Raw genomic sequence first — 12,029 nt, 5'->3', positions numbered from 1 at the left:
CTATGTTGATTTAAACTGCAGTTTAAACAACGGAGAGGATTCATGGCTTCCTGAAGCTAATCTACTGGAACAAGTTGCAGAGTTTCAACCAGGAAATATGTTTTGCACCACCTTGATGTATTCCTCTTTCGTCCTGCCTAAGTCTGTCCTATTAGCATATGTCAGTAATCATTTATCCCAGCTGCCTGTCAGCACAGAGCTGCTGCTGCAGCTAATGTCAGGGAAAGAACATGACCGATCGCTGTTAAACAGATTGTGTAAGTCACACGAGATACTGGGGCGAGAAACGTTGCTTTATAGCTCCTCTCACCCTGGACCTTTCCATCACTATTCATTTTTCAATGCTGTTTTTCTTTTTCACGCGCTCCCTTTTGTTTTGTCTGTGATAGTAGTTGGGTTTTTATATATACACATCTCTCTTTTGTGCCCACACTGGCAGTCTCAGGCATTCTCTTTTCCCAGCTCTTCTCTATCCGCTGTTCCCTTAGTCCTCTGGGACTGTTCCATCTGTGGAATCCAGGAAAGGAGGGCTTAGCCAATTTTCTATAGAGGCACATCATTTCCATAATCCTTCTATTTCTTACTATGTTAATCTGGAAAGCATCGCTTCCCCCCACCTGCACATATGATTTGGTATCGCTCTATATTCGAACTTAGACTGGGAAAGGCAATGCTCAACAGGGTTGCAGAGCACGGTTTCCACAAAGGGAAATTAAATATTTCCATTGTGCAGCCACGAAACTATTTACGTAGTTAGTAGAGCAATAATAATAAAACAAAGGCAATGCACTCTCATACTGCTGACAGTTTCATGGGTTCCTATGGAGTGTTCCTCTACTCAAAGGTTTCCAAGCTGTAATACATATCTTTATTATATGAGGTTATAACAGAATGGTGATGAACCGGTCCAATCCTTGAACCACACTGAACCCAAGCATTTGTTGAGATTTAAAGATGTTGAATGAACTTCAGTGGTGCCCTCTGCACCAGAATCACACAAAAAAGGCTATTCTCCTGGTATTTCAGAGTAGGGCAGAATCAGGAGGTATAATCCAACCTTCTGTACATGGTGCAAGATATCTTTTTCCTCAAGCACTTTCTTGGTGGTGGGTAACTGGCTGTGGGCTTGTTGAAAACTGAATATGATGGTTCAGGGAGGGGAGTGAATAGTGCTGTCCATTGTAGGCAGTTTAACACGATGCTGCCTTTAATCTTATCTAAGATGTCTCAATGCTTCGGTGATGGAGTAAAAAAAAAAAAAAATCAACCAGTTAATAAACAATGTAAATCTCAAGTGTCTGTCGTCATTAGATTTCCAACCCATAAGAGGTTAGGAGAATCTTCTCATAAGGCTTAAATGGCATCTGGATCAGTTAATGCAAGAAACTCTGTGCCCTCAGAACTGTTTGAAGACTAGTTTAAACTCTAAATAGCTCCCCTTCTCCCAGGCTTCCTACTTCTGTCAAGAGACCCTCTCCCAAGCACCATCTCCTGCAATCTTCCTCACTGCTCCTTAGCCAGCCCACCCTGGCCTCACTAGGGCATATCTCCCAATGTTCGGAGAGGAAGCCCCACTCCTGCACACCAGAACTCGGCTCTTGGAGCAGGAGCCAGCCCTGCATGCAGAGCAGGAAGGTGCTCCAGCAGGGGTGAGGAGCTCCACAAGTCAGACAGCTCCTCTTGCAAGCTTCTCCCCACAAATGGATTTTAACTGTAATGACTCTCCAGCTCCAACTTCAGTTCTTGGGGGCCTCTGAATTACCCAGGGGAAACTCAAAAGAACCCCCTACACCTCCTGGTCACTGCTACGTGTTTCCCAAAGGAGGAGGAGCACTTAAAGCCAGTTTATGGCAGCTGCCTAGACTGTAAGAATAAGGTGTGTTCTTCTCGCCACACTAGCCCAGGGAATGGCAGGGAGAGAGGGTGATGGCAGGGCAGCTGCTGGTTCTTGGCCTTGGAGCATAATGTTTTGGTCTAATGCTCCCCCTAACACAGAGGGCACCTTATATATTGTCTTGCGTTATTTAACTGTGAAGGGTAATTTAGGATTCAGGAGAAGGGTTGTTACAACTCAGGACGGGAAGTCAGGAGAGCCTGGTTCCACCCCAGGTCTGCCACAGGCTTGCTGAGACACCTTGGGCAAATTCCATGCTGCAGTTTCCCCATAGGTCAAATGGGGACAAGAACACTTTCTCATCTCAGTGAGGGGGGGAGAAGAAGGGGGAGAGGGTTGTATGGTTCAGCTGATGTTTGCAAAAGGTCTTCAGGCATCAGGAATGGACACTGGTATTGCATTAATACTTAGTGCTCACATAGAATTGAAGAAGTATGAATCAGGCCTCAGCAATGCTATGAGGTGGATATTATTCCTACGGCAAAGCTGGGACACGGAAGAGGAGGAGATTGAACAGCGGCAGTGAGGAAACAAGTGATGTGAAGCTTCCTCACTCTTAATCGTCAGACTTAGTCCTTGCATGTCATCTGCAAGGTGCCTTACAAACGTCGGGCCTGATCTCACGTTGATTTCCATGGGAAGTGAGAGGGCTGAGTGCCCTGTCGGGTTAGGCAGATCTTGTAATGGAAGAATAAACTCCTATGGTAATGATATTATTCTTTTAAGCCTGTAAAGTCAGAGGAGAATTTCTTATACGTTTTGCCCTGGTCACTTGCAGAGAGCTGCAGAAATTGGGCGCACAGATCTTCAACAGCCCTTAGACTGGAGTCAACATTGCATCCACCTAGGACTTTCACCTGACCTCAAACTAGTGCCTGGTGGGAGAGAGGGGGAGGTGGAGAAAATGAAGTAGCTTTGCTCTTTCCCACTAATTGCCTCTGTCCAGTCTCTACAGCTCCACGGCTCTGACATTACATAGTCATTCAGTCACTAAAGTATAGACAAATTGACTATATTTTCATTTGGATTTAGGTTTCAGCCCCACTGCTTTAGAATAATGGCACATGCTATTAAGCTAACCATTTGATTTACAAGCTTTCATGCACTGTACAGTTTGTTCTTACTTAACAGCTCTTTGTGGAAGACTAACCCTGATTCCTGTCTCCTGGGCCCCCCGGCTCTGCAGTCACTGCCTGGCTTGCTGATATAACAGGGTAGCGGGGAGCCAGTGACACACCAAGGTGCAGTTCATTAGTGAAAGTTGCTGATTTGTGATATTTTTACAAGACACAACAGGCAGTTGCTCTAGGCTTAACCCCTTATTGATCCCAATAGGAAGCCCCTACCCACCCACCCACCCAAAGAAGGGAAGGACACTTTTCAGTTGATTTGTTTTAATTTCATTTCAGTTCCTGAGTTCCGGTTTTGCTAAGCAGCTCTCATGCATCCAAGAATTTATCTGTGACCCATTTTACTTCTCCTTGCTAAAACTTACTAGAAATTGAAGGGGCCACATTCTAGCTAATGCAGGGATAGTGACATAATCCTGCACACTGAAAAACAAACGTGTGTGATGAGATACAACTACGTACATACACTGCAGAATGCAGGGGAATTCCAGCTGTGAACAGCTCAGAGAAATGCACCTTGCCCCCTTTAGACAATCAGTCCCTTCTAGAAGGGAGACTAAATTCACAGGGGGTTGTAATCAATGGCCAGCCACTCAGAAAGGGCATGTACATAAATATACAGACCACCTCCCTTACTCACTAGTATCGTCCATTATGCTCCACTGCAAGGCTGATCATACGGGACAGAACCTGCAGCGTGAACAGTCATGTAACTTATCAGAGGAGCCGGGACCGGGGGTGATCTGAGCTGAGTCGGTGGCAAGCCCATACATGCCCATGACCACCCAGAAATCTGGCCATGAATTTGTTTTGCCCTTTAAATTAACCAAATTCATTTTTTATTAGGATGTTTTTCCTCATAGGCCTGAAGGACTCCAGCAATGCCCTTTTTACAAACCCTGTCTGTAGCAGCATGTATAAGGAGGAAATTTGGGGCCCAAGCCAAAATCCCAGATCCAAACATTCCCACACTTTAAAGAAGTTTGGCACCAATTCACGCTTTGCAGTGCAGACCTAACAAACTCAAAGAAACAGAACCAAACAGTTACTGCGTGTCCTTCATGTACAAATCAACCTTCTACTCCCACATTAGGAGCACAGAGTGATAGGCTGAGCAGTCCTGGGGGAGGCACCCTGGAGAAGCCAGAACTGGAGAGAAGGATTTGGCTTTGATTTTTGGTGTTTCATTTTAAATTTCTTTTGCAAGTAAAACCAAACTCTACGAAAGGGCTAAATTTTGACCCACTACAATTTGTGTGGACTGTGTTCAAAGAAGAGTGGGAAAAGCTGCCTGTTCACACACGCCTTCCTAATATGTCTCTTCTGCTCATGATCTATAAAAGGAAGATGTAAAACAAGTATAAAAATTTCACAGCGGGCCAAAATCATCTGTGGTGTAATTCTGCCAAAGGCAATAGAGGAGCAGACCCAGGATGCTCAAGTTGACAGAAAAATCAAAATGTAAAATGGTTAAGAAAAGTCAGCTTGAAGGTGGGATATTATATTTTGAAACACTCAAGCAAGCAAAATGGCCTGTCTTTAAATATATATATATATGAATGGGTAATTTAATTGAACATTTTGGTTACATCGTCTGAGGACAACATGGGGTTAAAGTCTGGGGCATGACTAGTGTCTAGCCAAACAGTGAAATCAAAAGATTAGCAGGTCTGGGTTGACCAGTTTGTTTGGAAAAGGAGCCTTTGCAATTCCTCAACAATCAAACACGTGGGTGGTAAAACCAAAGCTCACAATGGTCCCACAAATATATTGTTGATTCCAAAAGCTAAACCTTGGCTGTGCCTGGGCTGGTGTGCAAGGAAGAGAAGGGACATAAAATAGCTCAAATCCTGCACGCAGCCACCTTTATGCATAGTTTGAAAGTAAAGATAGGCTCCAGTCATTGTGCACGAAGGTGTGTTAGCAGTTATGCACTGCAAACACATCAGGACATGAACAGCCACTAGAGAGGCTACGGTTTGATGGACATAGAGCCCAGTTGGTGCAAAATCTAGCACGAGCATAAATTGATCCTCACAGCAATCTGTAATCAGTGACAACTCCAAAGGTGACTAGCTCTCCACAATGCATTGGGCCAGCCGGGCTTCTGATCTCATATCTCAATCACTGAGCCTTTATCTGATTAAGGGTCAGAATTTGCCTGCTTTGGTTTAAGCAGAATTTAGTCCTAGGTGTCCATTCTGATTCTGGCAGGAAGCTGCTGTTGAAATATTGCATTCGTACAGCACCTAACACAGTGAGTGCCAGTCCTAATTAGGGCCTTTTGGCTGTACTTTAACATAAATATTTAATAATCATAAGCTAGCATTTCAGGAAGCCAAAGCTGGACAGCCTGGACTAGCTTCTAGTCTCAGCTGTACTGGTATAAATCCAGAATGGTTGTCAACTTGAGTGGAGTTACTCCAGATTTGCATTGATATAAAAGAGAAGAATTGGCCCCTGTCAGATTAAATATAGCTCCACACTGTCTGACACACATTAGTGTCTCTTTGCTCATTCGAGGTTTAGATTCTCATAGGAATGCAGACTCGCTTTCCAGGGAAAATATTCTTGTTTATTTGGGCACAAAAGAAAAGAAAATGAAAAAAGAAAAATCCCACAACAACTTTGGACAAAACATTTGTCAACATGCACTGCTTTTCCAAACAGATAAAACAAGCTGCACTCAATACGCTATATGAATAAGCGATAAGCAATTGACGAGCAAGTGTTAGGATACCTTGGCAAAAGACTTAATTTGCAACCTAGCACAAAATCAAAGACTCTGTCAACGGATGAGCGGTTCTCCTCGAATATGCCTTGCATTACCTGAGAAAGCCCTGTCAGGTAAATTTCCAGTGAAAGTAATTAAGGAATCCCCACTGTATAAACTTTACAGCAAAATTCTGGGCTCCAGAATTTGATTCTCACCAGGGATCTGATATCTGCTCACCGCCAGATCCTTCACAGAAATTAACAGCTGAGGTTTAATAAAAAAGGAGTTTGGTTTTTTTATGCTGCACCTCTATTTTTGTTTAAGGAACTGAACTGACAAGCACAACTCATGTAATTTTGTAATTGTTGTTTTGTCAGAAAAGCCTTAGACCGTGCTTTAATAACCAGTGTGTGATACATGTAATACACAGTGGGCTAACTGTTTAGATATGGCATTTATCGTCAGAGGTTTGAGGAGGACAGCAAAAAAATTCACATTCAGGGTGTTATAAAACTCGTCTCCTGAGGATCTAGATTATGCTTAGAGAACAGAGTAATGGCCAAGAGAGCTTTCCATTGCTAATTTGCCAGTTGAAATCTAGCTCGGGTCAGGATATTGACTGATCAAGAGTCAATATCATCTGATGGTTGTTCTGTGGCCTATGTGAAATGAATTGGTGGGTTTCAGTCCAGCTACTAGTGGACAGAGGTCTACATCAACTACCACTTTGGGGTTTAATTGGCACCCTTGTAGTCAGTTTAGATGCCACAGTGATGACACTATATAAAAACCTAAAGGCAGCTAATCTCAGCAGCGGCACCAAAGATTGAATGGGCAATGGAAAAAAGAACTATCATTTTTCCTGGAGAGGTGATCCTTCCAGATTTGGGTTGGGGTGATGTGAGGGAATCTTACTACTGCCTGTGCTATTCTTGTTTTGTGGCTAAATTGAGAACTTCAATCTCCAGTGTTGTCACCGGCACTAAAATCACATCGTTTAAATATGGTTTCCTCCCACACTTTTGCACAATGGTGGCCAACAATTCACTGAGCATGGCAGCTCTGATCACAGCCAGTGGTGCTCTCCTTCCCCTACATTTAATAACCTCAGCAATCCTATTTTCACCACTGTCCCTTTCCATGTCTACAGTGTGATTAATACCTTCTCCATTGCATCTCTAAGCCCTCCTCAGTAATGCTCAGTTTACCCTTCCTTCCCAGTACGCTGATAGCCCTCTGTACTTTTCCCTCCGACCTTCTCCACTGCTCTTTCAATTCCTTCCACTTCTCCTGATTTACACTGTTGTAAGGGAAAGTAGAATTGGGTCCAGAAGTTCTCTGTTAAAAAGGGTTATTTTCTGATCAGAGATAGGCCCCAATCCAAAACTCAAACCTCTTTGAACCACATGGAGGTTGACTTGCAAGTGATCCACCTCCCCTGTACGTTCAATGAGCCATGCCAAAATCTGGGATCCAGACATACCCATTGAACTTTGCAACTCAGACTAGTTCTTGTTTGTGTTGAAAAATAAACTGTTTTAAATTGCTTTCCCCCACATTTTGTTTTTAAAATGTGAGTGATTTTAAGCCTGGTGGAGATTGAGGCCTTCAGTCTCCAGGGCTGTCAAAGTGTTCATAGGATAAGGAAGAGCACAGGAAGTGTGTAATCTTCCCCATACTAACACCTCCAAGGTGGAGGAGGTAAGCTTAGTATCCATGTTCATTCAAACCCTGGTCCCCCCATGGGCTACCAACAAGGGTTGGCAGTTGATGTCTGTTCTGATGGTGTTTCCTGCACAATGGACACTTATCGATGAGCAAATGACTCAGACCAGTTTGCTTTCAACGTATTTTTGAAAATGTAATGAAAATCGTATCCTCCTTAATATGCATTGTAGGGTACATCCATCCTACTTTCACTATGAGCTACGCATACGCAAATGATTGTAAAAATCATCTGAGGTTTCATACCGTGGATCCCTTTCTGCCTTCAACACCACATTCACCAACAGATTTGTTGGTCTAGAGACTAGGCTCTTATTTAGCGTGCACGAGGTCTTGGCTTAAATCCCCAGGATGCTCTGATGGCCAATGTGAAAGTTATCTGATCCAGTGAGATCACTTGTCAAGGTGAACTTGATGGAGGTCCAAGTGAGTGAATTCCTCTATACCAGTGGTTTTCAACCTGTGATCGCTAAGATTTCCAAAGGGATCCACACCTCCATTTGAAATTTTTGTAGGGGTCTGCAAATGAAAAAAAGTTGAAAACCACTGCCCTAGACCTTTTAAGTTGTTGCCCAAGGCCAAGTGACAATTGACTTTTGGTGCTCAAATTAAGACATCGTAAAGGGCCTTAATTTTCAGAAAGTGCGGAGCCCCTGCACTCTGATAATCAGGCCTCTTTAAAGTATCTCAAGACAGTCAAACAATCACCAGTCACTTTTGAAAATCTTCAAGTTTTTTGATGCAAAAAAAGAATTATTTCCCTCCCTCCCACCACCTAGTGGGTCTTTTCATCTCTTTAATTTTTCCTTTTAATTAGAAAAGAAAACATGGAGTGCGAGGAGGGAAATGACCCTCCATTTGTTGAACTTGCTAACCTCTCTACCTACAGTAATAGCCACAGTATTTATAACGCTGATAATCCAGACACACACCCTCCCAGTTTGGTTCAGCGGTGGACAGAATAACATCTGCTTTAAAAATACCTACCGTTCTGTAACTTGTCATGGCATTTGTTGACAACCCTATTGAAAGCAGCTCTCAATGTGACTGTGAAGGATCTTTCAGTCTCTCTCTCTCTTTCCCAGACAGTTTTTGAAAGGGAAGGAGGGGGGGAAAAAAAACCATCAATACAGGGGGAAAAGGCATCAGCAGCCAGCATCGGCTGATGAGGCTCCTCACCTGGGCCCCCAGCGCACCGCCTCCAATTAAATCAAAATGGTTTGTTTTTAATGGTCTTTTACACTGACAAGTGGGCTATCATTCCAGGCCCAGATAGCTGTCAGGGAGCTGAGGCAAATCCTCCGTTGATAATGCCCAATGCTTCCAATTAGGAGCTGAGGCTGCTCCTGGCGCGCTAACGATTCCCCAGCCTCCCCCTAGGCCCCTTCGGCGTTGGCTGTTTCGTCTTCACTCCTCCTCCGCCGCAAATTACTGACACAAAACGGAGGCGCCCCGGCGTCTCCTCACCACGCCAGGCCCGGGCCCTGTTGGGTTTAATGAGGCGATGGAAGTTTTTGCGGCTCTTTCGCTAAATTCTTTTCTTGTTTGACAGCTGCTCGAGTGTTGACCTTATAAAAGATTTAGTGTTTCTCATTATTTTCTGTCAAGCTTCACAAGTGATGGCTTCACGGAAATCATTTGCATCCATATATGTGTGTGTGTGTGTGTTTGTCTGCATGGGCATATAGTGGATATAGGTGGGAGAGTGTGAATGTGTGTACTTGTCTCCCATATTGTGTGTTATTTTCCACTGGGAAGAAATCTACAACTATGACAGGGATGTTGTGTTGATTTTTTTTTTTTTAAGAAAACTTAAAAGGGCCCGCATTTGTTAGGCTCCTGTAAATGAGGGTTGCTTTGGAAAGGGAGTAAAGATTGTTTTCCTGTGATGGAAGCTTAAGAAAGTGTTTTGTCACCTGCTAAAGGGATTAAATCAAATGGGTGATGGGGAAAAGTAGGGTGAGTCTGGGGGCATCCTTGTTGTTAAAATGAAAAGCCATAGAAGGGTCGGAAGCTACCTCCCCCTACATGTGTAGCATGGGGTAGAGTTTACAGAAGGAAGTGGTAAAGCTACGTTTCTTTGCAGCTGAATGCAGGTTCTTTCACAGAGGAGATAAATCCTACCTAGCATCCCTCAACAGGTTCATTCTCAATAGCAAAGCATATCAAATAATTTAATCCAGTTATGTCAATCAAACATTCTGCCACTCTCCCCTGCAGCCCTAGTTCACCTCTTCATTAATAAATAAATTACTACCACTAATCACTTGATACATTCAAAGGGCTAAACATAGGCACTGGAACTATGGGCGCTGGGTGTTACCACACCCACTGGCTTAAAGTGGATCCCATCATACACAGGGTTTACAGTTTGGTTCAATGGTTCTCAGCACCCCCCCGTGGCACAAATTGTTCCAGCACTTCTGGGGCTAAACTGATATTATAAAGGTAAATATTGAGTAAGCAAACATTTCTAACAAACAAATTTATTTCCTATTGGAACAAAATAAAAATCTCAGGGGCCAATCCTCAGCATCGCTCTATTGACGTCAGTAGAGCTCTGCTAATTTTCACCAGGTGAGGATCAGCCCCTCACACTCTGTATTTATGGACTTTTTGAGTCTTGCATGCTATTTATGCACACTCCATTAAAAAACAGACCTGCCTTTACTTGCTATGACTTTTGCACACCAATCCTAGATGATTCTTTATATTTTTTCCCTTCTCAACTAAAAGGACTTTGTGTAACTGAGAAATGTATGTGAAAGTAACCCACAAATATGCATCTTTAATTTTTAGTAATAAGGGATTTCCCCTGTAATTCTTGGATGTGAGGTCAGATGTTAAACGCAATCCAGCTGCAAAAGTCTTGTATAGATTCTTGATGTGATCTGACATTAAAATACAGTTTCTAGTTAAAACAGTTGCTTTTAATGAGCAAAGCTGAAAATGATTACAACTATAAAACCCTACAGCATGTGAAATTCAAAAAGCACTTTGTACGTTAGCACCCTCTCACATGATTTGCTTTAATTTATGTATCAGATGTGAGACTTCGGCATTCCAGTTCAAACACCATCAGAATAATGGTTTAGATTATCAGAGGTCTCTAGAGAAAATGTTATTTGGTTCATCATTTAAAATGAGAATTAGAAGTGGAACAACCAGAGATTAGGATTTACCAGTTTAGCATTGACTTCTTGTACCAACCTCTGTCATATCATGACCTCTGACCTAAAGCCATCCCAGTCTTGACTATAATTACTGTCCTGGGACTAATCCATACTTCTCAAATGACCCTTGTTAACAGAGGACTTCTCATTTTTTAAAACAAAATTTGCCCCCTAGTTTACAGCTGGTGCTTACCACTTATTCAGACTGAGGTCAGCAGCCTTGAGCTATACATAAGTTTGTGGAGGGCTCTAATTTTTCTTATTGCCCATTGTTCCTACATTTGGGCGTCGGTAGGGTGCGATCTCAGTGCAACGTTCCCAGGTGAGCTAGTGAATGAGCAGCCAGCCTCCCTCACTGAGGCCTCAAACGCAGCCAGGCGTTGACATGTTAGAGGTCAGGAGGGGTTAGCTCAATGTCCACCACACTGCAACATGTTCAGAGATGCACAATAGAGCTCAGGAAGCTGCCAAGCGTGAACTATTACCCCTGTGAAGAGTCGCCTTCGAAGTTTAGGGGTTAGCCTGTGCCAGGAAGTTAATGGAGGAATTTTGAATCTAGGACAACTAATCTCATTCAACCATAATTAGTATTTACCATAGGTAATAGAATTCATCCGCTGTACTGTAGTTTATAAACAGGACAGGAGAGTGCTGCTGTGAACTTGCAGGAGATCCTTACAAACAGGAACAATTCTGTTTAAATAACATTTTATTTCTCACCTGTCATCTTTATTATTTCTGAACAAAGAACCCTGCATGAAAAGAGGGATTTCTCTTTCCCTTTATGCATTCCTCTGGCTCCTGATAGTCACTCTCAGAGCATACAATGCCAACGTCACAAATTATATCATGACTTCAGCTAGGGAATAAGGAGCTGGAGTAGAGGAAGTCAAGTCGTGAGTCTGAGCTTCTGGACTTCAAATCGGGTGGGAGAGAACTACAACAAATATTTATAGATCAACTAGAATTGTGGCCAAATGTATACTTTTGTCCAGTTCCCCACAGTGTGACAGAAAATGAATGCCCTTGTATGTGAAACAACAAGTACATTAAAGTGATGCCATTGACCTAAAGTATTTGAGGTGGAACTTTCAAAAGCACTCAGCCTTGGTTTAATGCTGCTCCCATTCAAGTCAGTGGTAAAACGCCCATCATTTTCAATAGGAATAGAGTTAGCCCAACAGTAAACGCGTTTGAGAATCCCAACCTCTGACTCTGAAAAAGAGATTGAAAAAAATCGATCAAATAATTTTAAGAGAAGTTACATTAGCTTCTTGGATCGCTCGCTCTCACACACTTATTTTCTTCTCATGGAGAGATTTATTGTGTTATAACTGCTACGCTGAGACAGTTACTATAGCCAAATTTTTCAAATTTGAGTGTCTACAGTT

The 12,029-nt window shown here is 42.9% G+C and overlaps 1 protein-coding gene across 1 annotated transcript in view; it reads left to right on the top strand.

Moving 5' to 3' along the window:
• Positions 1-12,029, top strand: part of CFAP77 (cilia and flagella associated protein 77) — a 91,642-nt gene that overhangs the window by 77,796 nt on the left and 1,817 nt on the right. The window lies entirely within an intron of this gene.

Source organism: Emydura macquarii, unplaced genomic scaffold (assembly GCF_026122565.2).
Source record: "Emydura macquarii macquarii isolate MOO-44397 ecotype Brisbane River unplaced genomic scaffold, CSIRO-AGI_Emac_v2 contig_691, whole genome shotgun sequence".
NCBI classification, from domain to species: Eukaryota; Metazoa; Chordata; order Testudines; family Chelidae; genus Emydura; species Emydura macquarii.
The sequence above is the reverse complement of the archived record's forward strand: the minus strand, read 5'-3'. Positions and strand labels throughout refer to the sequence as shown.